At 32.7% G+C, this 12236-nt stretch overlaps 1 pseudogene; it reads left to right on the top strand.

Annotated features, from left to right (window-relative positions):
* Positions 1–8061: 8061 nt before the first annotated feature.
* Positions 8062–10959, top strand: LOC117926216 (annotated as a pseudogene).
* Positions 10960–12236: the final 1277 nt, after the last annotated feature.

The raw sequence follows: 12236 nt of genomic DNA, 5'->3' as shown, positions 1-12236 counted from the left end.
AGCAACAAGGTTGCGGAAATTCAAACTGAGCTGAAGCAGATGCAGTGCTTTCTGAGAGATGCGGATGCAAGACAAGATGAAGATGAGATGATTCGCAACTGGGTTGCTGAAATTAGAGGCTGCTTTTGATGGTGAGGATGTCATAGGGACTTTCGCCTTCAGAGCTGCACTCAGGCGGAGAAGCTGTCTCCGGATAGGTTTCAAGAGGCTCGCCTGTATCTTCTCCGAAGGCCGAGAGGTCCACAGGGTTGGCACCCAGATTGACGCCATCAAAGGCGGAATCTCGAGCCTCACTGCAAGTTTACAAACCTATAACATAAGGGCCAGTGGAGGAGGAGAACGCTCCGGTTCCAGAAATGAGAGGCGGCGACTGCATAGGCGGAGTTACTCCCACGTTGTTGATGAAGACACAGTTGGGGTGAAGGGGAGAGTGAAGATTCTGGTGCAGCAGCTGGTGAAACCAGACAAGAAATGCTCGGTTGTTTCCATATGGGGTATGGGTGGCCTGGGGAAAACCACTCTGGCAAAGTTGGTTTATCATCATGGAGACGTCAGGCGTCATATTGACTGTTTTGCTTGGATCTGCATATCTCAGCAATTCAACACCAGAAGTGTTGTGCAAGGAATTTTGATGAAGTTGGCAACTGGTTCTGAGAAGAAGAGAGAGACTTTTGAGAAGATGAGTGACTGAAGAAAGTTTATGAACTGCAAGAGGAAAATAGATGTTTGGTGACTCTTGATGATTTGTGGGAAATTGACGATTGGGAGAGTCTCAGACCTGCCTTTCCGCTCCATGAGAGGGGCAGAGGCAGCAAACTAGTTCTCACCACCCGGAACCAAGCAGTGGCCTTACATGTTGATCCACATGGCTTTATTTACCAGCCAAAGTATCTAACTGAGGAGGACAGCTGGGAACTTCTTCAGAGTAAAGCTTTCCCCAGGCATAATGACAATAATGGTAGAGGTAATTTTCATCACCTCCCAGCATTTTCTATCTAGAAGTTTAGGTTACCTTTCTTCTTAATTTGCTTGGATTTCAATTCAAAAATTAATAAATTCAGACCTATTCAAACATCATATGATAAGTCGTTGAATTACACACTCTAATTAAGTTAATGGTTGAAAGTTTAAGTTCATAAAATCATTAAGGTTTAGTGTTTCTTATTATGAGTTAATTTATGAAATTTACCAAATAATATAAGAATTATATATGAAGTCAAATAAATTCCAAAGTAATCCTCAAACCCCAATGCCTTATTTCCAACAACCTTCAATCCTTGGCTTTGGGCAAAGTAAGCACCAAAATGGGAGAAATAGATGTACTGCAATTGTCGACATGTCAGCATCTTTTTAAACTATGCCTATCAGGAGAAATAAGCAACTTGCCTGAGCAACACCACTTCCCCCCAAATCTCTGCAAATTAACCTTGATTTCTTCTGGACTAGAACAAGATCCCATGCCAATTCTAGAGAAGCTTCTTAACTTGACAATCCTACACTTATTTTATGATGTATACCTTGGGAAGGAAATGATTTTCTCTACAAATGGGTTCCCTCGACTCAAACATTTGGTTCTTTCTCGTATCTCCAACTTAAAAAGGTTAAGGTTTGTTGTTGTTATCCGTGCAATGATTAATAGCGAAAAATGAGAAAATGAGAAAAAAAAACACACAAATTTAAAGTGGTTCGACTAATTTCCTACACGGGACTAAGAAAGAAGGTTTTCATTATGTTAAAATTAGGATTACATAAAAAGGTATTTATATTAACTTTTTGAGTAATAAAATTTCAAAAATACCCTTGAACCATACCACGGGAGGCGTTGCCCCCTGTACCCCCAACTTATTGTTGCTCCGCTCGGTTTCACTCCGGCATTTACCCCTTTTTCTTCATGTATTTAGCTCAAACATGAGTCACATATTACAACAAGGTTGGATAAAGGTGCAATGCCTAGTCTCAAGAGTTTAAGGACTGAAGGCTGCAATTCATTGAAAGTGGTTCCTGAAGGACTGATGTACGTCACCACGCTTCAAGTATTGGAGATTCGCTACATGTCTGAAGAATTGGTAGAGAGGCTTCAAGTGCTAAATGGAAAAGAAGGGGAGGATTTCTACAAAGTTCAGCATGTGCCTTCCATCTTATTCCATAATGTATTGGGTAATTCATCTGTACTTTTTCCTTTTTCTTCTACACACACAAACACATTCTATCCAAGGGGCGTAGTAGATGGAAAGCAATGCTAATGGGAGTTATTTGCCTGTAAGCAAGTAGCACAATAGGAGCATGGGTACGTATAGTCACCACCTTTCACTATCACACCTTGTATATCCTAGTTGCTACTCCATTTACCTTTTAATCAGTTTCTTCTCCATCAAAATACTTCCTAGCTTGATTTCTCCCTTGTTTCTTTGGTTTTCTCTCTATAGGAATATACTTGAAGAAATGCATCCAAATGGCCCCTCAAAATAGTACTAATTTTTCTCCCACAATTTTTACTTCCATATATTCATCCAACTAAACTATACCTATGTATATCTTTTGGTAACTCTCGAAAAGGTACCAATCAAATGGTGCTACATATAAACTTTCAGTCTACTTTCATTCATTAGTGCTTTTTTCTTTATATATAAATTTATGCATTAAATAATAATAATAATAATAAGGATATGATGATGATGACGAGAGTATTTTGTTGTTGTTTTGCGACACCCGTGAATCGAAGTTATGAACCAAATTCTCACTTGTTTCACAATCTTAAATTATTGAAATATTGTTTTTAATTAATCATAATTTTATATTTAGATTGTGTTTGATAATAATTTTAAGAAATATTTTTAGTCTTTTTAAAATTTGGAGTGCATTTGACTGTGATTTTAGAAAGTATTTTTAGTATTTCTATAACAATTTTTTTTTTTAAGTATTATAAATGTTATAAATACTTCTTAAAATTACTATTAACAAGACTCTTGAATTATTAAAATTTTAAGTATTAAAAATGTTAGGAACGTTTTCTAAATCACTGTCAAACGGGCTCTTAATCACAAGAGGTACCTAAAAGACGAATGAGAGAAACAACATCCAATGAAGAAAAAACTTAAAATAAAATCACAAGTAATGTTGAGAAACAAAAGCTCCAATACCATTTGTTAGGAAAAATCATGGTACCATTTGTTTCCAAGCCCATTCCATGGAGGCAAGGCCCAGTCCATCTCAATCCATTGAGCCCACATTAAAATCACATCCCGGGCCCTCCTTACTTTTTCTGCCATTATATATTTTTTTGAAAATCAAAGAGAAAAAACAACAATAAGCCTTGAATATTTTCATTGTTTTATTTTTTAGGTTTTGACTCAAATATTTTACATACAGCCCAACAAATGAATGAGTCAACTCATATATCGTGCACGTAAAAAAGAAAAAGAAAAACGTAAACATATAATAAAAATCATTTTCACTTTTCATACACATAATTTCGGAAAAAAGCTTGATGTCATGTCATCTCCAATAATTAGATCCGAATTGATTCGATTGATAGTTAACCCAAACTCAATTTGAAGTAAAAAAACAATCAATCAAATCCGATTCTAATTCAAAGCACTCAACTCAATTTCATTTTTTTAAGCTCGGGTTAAATTCAAATTGATCAATTTAAACTCAAGTTGGTTGGATTGATCGGGTTACATAATTTAAAATTTATTCATAATTAAAAAAAAACATTTTTCTACATCTTTATATAAAAAACTAAATAATAAATAGAATAAAATTTTAAGATAACAACAAAAAATAAAAATAAATTTATATATCCTTTTAAAATGATAAAAAAAATATATAATATAATATAATTTGATATTTTTTAAAAATAAATATTATTATATAAGATAATATAGATTATAAATATTATAAAAATATTAAATTGGGTTTAAGTTTTAGAAAATAAATATTTTTTAAGATTATTATAAAAAAACACAATTTTAGTAAACAATGACAAAACATTTTACAAAAATAACTTAAAACACGTCAAATTTGTTTTCAGAATAAATCCTTATATATATATATATATATATATATATATATATATTGTTAAAATTTATCAATCTAATTTGTAAGTTAGAAAATTATTGTCCATTTTAAAGAACCAAAAAACAACAATTCCAAACAGACCCTAGTCCATTTTTCTTTCAAATACTTCCGTTTCTCGGTTGGCCAAGTTGTATTCCTAAATAGAAAGAAGGCGACTTGAAAGATGCCATATTCATTGTCCTAAGCCCTAAGAAACAAAAATGTACATAAAGAGATGTGAACTGGAAGGTGGTAGAAGGTGGAGACCATCAAACACGTGACTCATGCCCAAGACCGTTGATCCCATGGACATCCCACTCAAACACCCATTTTTACATAATATTCAAATTTAGGTCCCTTTTTTTATTTCTTGTATTTAAAGTATTTTTAATATGTAATTTTTTATTTTTTTATTAATAGTATTTCAATAAAAAAATTAATAGAATTACTTAATGTTCAAAAATAAATTAAAATATATATTTTTATAATTTGGTGATACATTATATAAAAAATTGGTTTTAAAAATTTTTAACACTGTGATTTAAAAACGATTTTTTTTAAAATTTATAACACGGTTTGATTGTTACTCTGTGAAAAAAAGTTTTAAAAATAAAATAAAATAGATAACAGTTTTTAGATAATACGTAAAAATTATTTAAAATATGGACTCATTTGATAACTTGTTTTTTAAAAAATATTTTTAAGTTAAAGAATAAAAAATAAATTTCAGAAAACAAACTAAGCCTTATTTTTCAAATTTTAAAAAATTTGTATCTAATTTTTGCTTTTTAATTAGTAAGAACTTAGAAGCGTATAAATTTAGAATTCCTAATTCAGATGTGCTGTAAAAGCATCTGTTTGACCATTTGAGAGAAGATTCGAATATGAATAAATATACGGTAGAGAGCCGCTCACATGGGCAGATGGTGACCATGTGAAGAACATGTGGTGATTGCTTCATGTGATAAAATTCTTATGGTGGGGGTTGTGTTTCATGTGATAATGGAATTGGAGACCAATAATTGTGATGGTTTGGCTACCAAGAAATTTGCTGCCTAATTTGAATTTTCTCCTTATCACAATGTGGTTAGATTCAGCTGCTTATAGTGGGTAATGAGTTAAGTTGACAAAAATGCTACTAAATTCAAATAAGTTTCATATTCAATCTCAAATTGAATGATGGACAATTTTTGGTAGGCTTAAATAAATAAATCAAAATCTTGACCAGTTTTGATATGAGAAATCGATGTTTCCTAAATAATAGGTATTAATATAAGATTTAGTTAATCTCGATTTTGATGATAACAAAAATTAAATTTAGAATTAATATTTTATCTTAAGTGTATTTAGGTAAGAAAATTTCTAAAATGATAATCGTAATTATAAAATAAGTCACAAGGAAATTTAAGAAGAAGATGAAAACCTCAAAGATAATTTATTTCAAGACCTCTCTATAGTACTTTTTTGTAAAGTTGTCGGTGCATTAGGATCATATATTTTATTTTTATTCGTGCATCTAAAATCATTAAATAGTTAAATTGTTTTAAATTGTTTTATAATTTTATGGTTTTATGTTTTCAATTAATACATTGTGTTAAATGCTTTCTAAACTTATTTAAAAGATTTTAAGAAGTTGAATACACGTTACAAAAAGTTCAAAACCTTAAATCAAAGTCTTTTATGCATTGTAGTACAATTGATTAAATCAAGAAGGAACCAGTTGAGCTTGATCAATCGAGGGGTGATTTTACACTCTCTCTTCTAATAGTTTAGTGTTGTCAGTTGAGGCTTTGTCTTTCTCAATTAAGGTCTAGTCGAGGACCTAGACCCCAACGCCCGCCTGCTAGAAGTATTAATTGCTAATGGCTAGTGAATTGTTGACCCCCCAACAGGCCTAACAGTTAGTTTAGGTTTCCCTCTCCTATAAAAATGTTTCAATCTTTGTTGTTTCTAAATCTAATATCCGAAATCTTTTAGGAATATTATTTAAGTTTTAAGAGAATATTTCTTAATACATTTTGTTTTAAAACTTATATATCATTAGTATATCATTCAATCATAATCTATTTCGTATCATTTAAGCTTAAATTTATACTATGATTTTGTGAGATCAAATTTCTATATCTTTTTTATAAGGGGAAATCAAGTATAAGGTATTGCTTGAGGTAAAATCTAAGTGTGAGAACTCAGTGTTTACTAAGCATGGGGGTATCACTTGTGTTTTCAAGAATGAGATATTTCTTGAAGTATCTGTAAGTGTCCACTAGAGTTAGTTAATCCAATTGTAAAGTTTGAAGATTTACGTTGGAAACCTTAAATTAGTAGAACTTTAAGCTTGAGATTAAAGTTAGAGAAGATTGAACATAGACAGGGATTAGACCGAACCACTATAAATCTTGTGTTTGTTTTTTGTCTTCCTTAGTCTCTTTAATTTATATGCAATTGCTTTTCATTGTGTTTATCGTATATTTGTATATAATTATTTTTTGCATCTTACTCAAATATGTCTTTATCCATTTTTCTCTTCTTTCTCAATAAAATTATATATAAAATTTTATGAGTTGTTACCAAAAAAAAAAAAACAACATAAAAATAACTTAATTTGAATAAAAAATAATTTAAAATAAATCAACAAAATTTCAAAACTAAAACCAAAATTATACTTTATGTAACCACAATTTAATTTATCCAATCCTCAGAGAAATTAAATTTCATAATTTTTTTTATAGATTCTTCATTAAAAAAAAATATATAGATTATAAATAAATTTACTATAAATGTTCAAAATTCAATTTTTATTAGGCAACTAAACCAACAATCATCAATTCTAATAAATTTTTTAATTAAAATTCCAAAATATAATTCGTAATCATCTAAATATCCACTACAATCAATAAATGTAATTAATTTTAAAAATAACAAGTTATTATTTGATACTATTTTCTAAACTAAAATTTTAAAAATTAATAAAAATCATATTTCAAATAAAATGTTTAAAATAAAACTTAAATAAAAAATGAAATAATACTAACATAGTTTTGTTTAGATATACTTTTTATTTTTATTTTAAAAAATAAAAATAGTAATAAATTCTATATAAAAATAAAATAAAATTCTTCTCCAAAAAAAATGTAGATTCTTCTAATATATTTAAAAATCATTTTCAAAATTTTAAAATTTAAAATAGTAATTTATTTATACTTCGATTTTTTAAATAGTTTTTAAAATCATTATTTTTTCAATGTAAGTTAATAAAAATTCTTATATTTTATACAAATCATATTACTATTTTCTAATTTTAAAACAGAAAATATTTCAAATTCTTTATGTTTATACAAAAGAGAAAAGATAATAAATCTTAGAACACATATAATAAAAAATTATTAAATTTAAATTTAATTTTTTCTCAAAAAAATTGAATGAAAATGTGAAAAAAAAAATAAAGAGGAAAAATAAACGAAAAGAGAAAAGAAAAAGGAAAAAATAAAACCAATTTAAAGTCATTAAATCACATTTATATACTATTTTAACATTATTATAAGTTTTTATCTAAATTTAATTATATTTAATTTTTTTATATTTTCTTATAGAATAAAATATGAGAAAATAAAATATTTAATTAATTTTTTTTATATTTTCCTTTTTTTTAATTTTTAATTTATAATTTCTTTTCAAATTTTCTTTTATTTTTTCTTTTTCATTTTCCTTTTTACCTGCTTTCCCTAAGGTACAAGTTTCAAATGGGAGCTTAAAAAAATTTATCTAACTTCCTAATTAATTTGTAGAGGACACAGTTAGGCGAATAATAACGAAAAAACTGAACTGATCTCTTTAAAATATTTATGGAAGTACCCATAGCTTGTTTTGGACCGTGGATTTCGAGTCGAGACAAAGCAAAAAAAAAAAAAATGGTTGAAAAATAAAAAAAATTGGGTTGAATGGCAGGGGGTGACAAACGGCTACCACATGTTCTTGCGAAGTGTCGGATGTGGGTAGAGAGAGAGAGAGAGAGAGAGAGAGAGAGGCATATTCCTAGCTGCCACTGGAGGAATCAAGAGGTGGGTGATTTCTGTCCTGAATCTTAGGAAACCTCTGATAAGAAGGTGAAATTATCGAACAAACTCAGAACCATTGCTAGCCACTAGCCATTGGCCAACCCCAAAAAGGGACTTGGCCTTTTGAGAAGTCTCCCGAGTGGTGTAGAGCATAAGAAGATTGGAGTAGAAGGATAAGCCCGGTGAGTTGTGGACATGTCTGGCGTTCTGCTTTGGGTGGTTTGTCCCAAGGAGAATGCCTCATTCTCCTCTCTGTTCAGCTTCATACCCAGAAATGGCATGCAGAGGAGATTCAAACCAGGTTCTAGACTCAAATTCTCAACTGGGTTTTCGGCTGTTAGAAATGCAGTTGCAAACCCATCAATATCTTCAGAGGAGAGGGTCTATGAAGTGGTGCTTAGGCAAGCCGCTCTGGTGAGGGAGCAGAAGAGAGATAGAGCTCTGGATTTGAAAAAGCCTGTTGAAACTGATGGTATGGTGAACTGGGATCTGTTGAATGGGGCTTATGATAGATGCGGTGAGGTCTGTGCTGAGTACGCCAAGACCTTCTACTTGGGTACTTTCTCATTTTTGCCTCTGCTCTTTCCAGCCAAATACCCATATCAGTCACTGTTCTTGTGTACATGTTTTCACACTGAATAATTTCTTTTTTCAGATTGAGAGTCTGCATTTAGGATTGATATTTTTGGTCTCCAGATCTGCATATTCTTTTTATATTGAATATTGGCCATGTTCATTGAAGATTCTGTGTCTTTTTTTTTAATGGAACTTTTTATTGGTTGCTCTCCTCAGGAACCCTACTTATGACTCCAGAGCGGCGGAGAGCTGTATGGGCAATTTATGGTAAGCAAAGTTATGAGTCCAATGTTCTAGACTCAATTAGAGTTAGCCATGTTTGTGGCTTTCACATAATTTGAAATAGGAACTATTGTATTCATTTGGACATCCCTTGGAGATATGTATACATTGTGTGTTTCATAATTTCATTTGCATTTGGGCGAGTTTACTGTTTCCCTTTTTCTTTCTTTTTTTCCAAACAATTTTGTGTTAAGATGAGGGGATTCAATTATTTCCATTTCGGAAGATCGATAATTTCTACTTCTGTTTGATTAAGTTTATGTCCTGATATTGAACCAATTTGAGTGTGTCACAAAGTCATTTGAAAACACAATGAACTGATTCAATTTTCATATAGCATATGAAGAGGGAAAGAGAGGTTTCTAGTATATGAAGATGTTTCCATCATCACTATAAATTTGATTTGATTTCAATTCTCCTTTAATTATATAGCAAGATACTCTAGGAAATAAAGTTGCAGCCTTTACTGGGTAGTCTCCAAATCAAAAGCCCCTTGTGATTTGGCTATTGATATAGAATATTCCAGGTAGTTGAGGTTTAGCTATGTTTCTCATCTTCTGTCTTCCACATATTACAGAGCCTTGAGATTGCCAGACAAATTTTCTTGGCAGTTGAATCATGCATTTTCTTCTGCAGTGTGGTGCAGAAGGACCGACGAGCTTGTGGATGGACCTAATGCTTCACACATGTCACCCAAGGCCCTTGACAGATGGGAACAAAGGTTAATTGACCTATTCGAAGGACACCCTTATGATATGTATGATGCTGCTCTATCGGATACTGTTTGCAAAGTACCCTGTTGATGTACAGGTACATTTATATGGTTCCAAAACTGATTCACCCATCTTGCATTTAGCTGCTAATCAACCTATGAACACACACACATATGAACATTTGATGAGTAGGTAGTACATTGTGAAAGAGCACTATTATGGGCCTTTCTGTATCATGACCATATAAACACTTCCACATGTTAATAATTTCTTTTTATGCAGCCCTTCAAAGACATGATAGAAGGAATGAGGTTGGACCTGAGAAAATCAAGATACACAGCTTTGATGAGCTCTATCTGTACTGCTATTATGTTGCTGGAACAGTTGGCTAATGAGTGTTCCAGTAATGGGGATTTCACCAGATTCAAAGCCTCACAGAGAGTGTTTACAATGCTGCATTAGCCCTTGGGATAGCCAATCAGCTCACTAACATACTCAGAGATGTTGGGGAGGAGTAAGTTTCTTATGATGCAGAAATCTCCACTGAACTAGGAAGAAAAATTCATTCTTTGTCATGTTTTCTCGCTCCAAGATAATCATTCATAATTGGGGAAAAGTAGTAAGACCTCTAGAAATGAATTGAACGTAGATTGAATCACACTCTTTAGTTTGGAATCTCTACTACAAGCATTTTCTTTGTCTCATGAGTTTTTGAGGATGAGTAATAATTGGGAACCATTACAATGGTAGATTTGACTGCAAAACCTGATAAGAAAACCAACATGGATGATGATTTTCTGTCCTTTGTGTTCTAAAAGCCTGAATTCTTCGGTTTGGACTCATGTCTTTTGTTTAATTATATCAGTGCTAGGAGGGGAAGAATATATCTCCCACAGGATGAGCCTTGAACGAGCAGGCCTGTCAGATGATGACATACTCCGTGGGAAAGTGACTGACAAGTGGAGGAGCTTCATGAAAGGACAATAAAGCGAGCTAGGATGTTCTTCGATGAGGCTGAGAAGGGTGTTCGGGAGCTAAATTCAGCTAAGTAGATGGCCAGTATGGGCATCCTTGATGCTATATCGACAAATTTTAGATGCTATTGAAGCCAATGACTACAACAATTTCACCAAGGAGAGCATATGTGGGAAAATTGAAGAAATTGGTATCACTGCCTATAGCCTACGGCAGCGCACTTATGGGCCCTTCCAAGCTGACCCAGTTGGTGAGAAGATGATTTTCATATGTTCTTATGTTTCTGGCCTTTGAACTGCCTTGACAAGTCCAAAATCTGTAAATTTCCCAGACATTTTACATCAAAGAAAATAGGAATTGATAGGGTTAAATTATCAGGTTGGAATCTGTATTCGTTCAGTCAATTTTATTGAAAAATGAAAATTTCTTCAATTCAGATTCTGTGCTTTGATACTTGAGATTAACTTGTTTGAGGAAGTCCCAACTGAAACATGAACTTCTGTTAGGAAATGACTTCCCTTGAAACAAATGGAGTCCAATCCTGAGGAAGTGGTAGGCTAGGGGTACTGGGGGAGGTTTTAGAGGCATTCACAAAAGATACGAGTATGAGAGTGTAGAGAATTTTTTTGAGGGTATAAATTTGCTGAAGCCAATCACAAAAGATATGATTGCTGGGGTTTAGGCCCAAGGCTAAGCCTTAACAAACGGGCAAGACTGACCCCCGGCTTGCCATATGAGGAGCTGGGCGCAGATCTGGTTTAAATACTGGCCCATGGGCTATCCTAGTGGGTGGAGAAATTTCCTTGGTGGTATTAGCCGAAGAAGCATGTAGCACGTCTGGTGTCTAGTTGTTTAGTACAAATGCCAGGGTGTGTGATAGAGACGCACGGTTTTGATCATTCCTGCCATTGGTTGAATGTCATGGGATTACCTGGCGCTGGTTGGCCCATGGAGCGTTGGAAGGGCTCAGCCATGAAAGGTCCTCAATAAATGAGCCTTTGACGGTAGTAGCTGGATAACTTTGTTTGACATTTTGCTTCCATGGCAAATGCTGCAAGTATTAGCTTCTTTTTCTGAAGTTGTGTTGTTGGATTAAACACGAAACTAAGTGAAGATCCATGCACTAGTGGGATTTGGAATCCTACTTTGTCTCATTGTCATCTTCCTCTTCACTTTGTCTTATTGGCTGTGTTGCTTGCCCAAGTTAAAATGGAGGTATTGGGTTGTATATGTACTTTTGGATGAGTGCTTCGTGGCTTAATACCCGCCATTATAATTAAAGCTTAAGTTATTAGATAATGAATTAATAATAAAAATTAAAACTAATAAAACACCTTTTAAGGTCTTGCTTCACTAACACCCTGCTCACGATATGAAAAAATAGGAATATAAAATGGATAGCGTTCTAAATAATGAATTTTTTTGGGTGCTTCATGGCATAATATGTCATTCTCAATTGTCTTAGCATGAGTGAGGAGGTGTTTTGAGTCTAGCTGGCTAAGAATGTATTACATGCCTAGCTATTAGCATCAATCATATAAATGGAAGTTGCCTTCTCCCATTCAATCTCATGAGA

The sequence above is a fragment of the Vitis riparia genome, chromosome 12, assembly GCF_004353265.1.
Source record: "Vitis riparia cultivar Riparia Gloire de Montpellier isolate 1030 chromosome 12, EGFV_Vit.rip_1.0, whole genome shotgun sequence".
NCBI lineage: Eukaryota > Viridiplantae > Streptophyta > Magnoliopsida > Vitales > Vitaceae > Vitis > Vitis riparia.
This window is presented reverse-complemented; position numbering and strand designations above follow the sequence as displayed.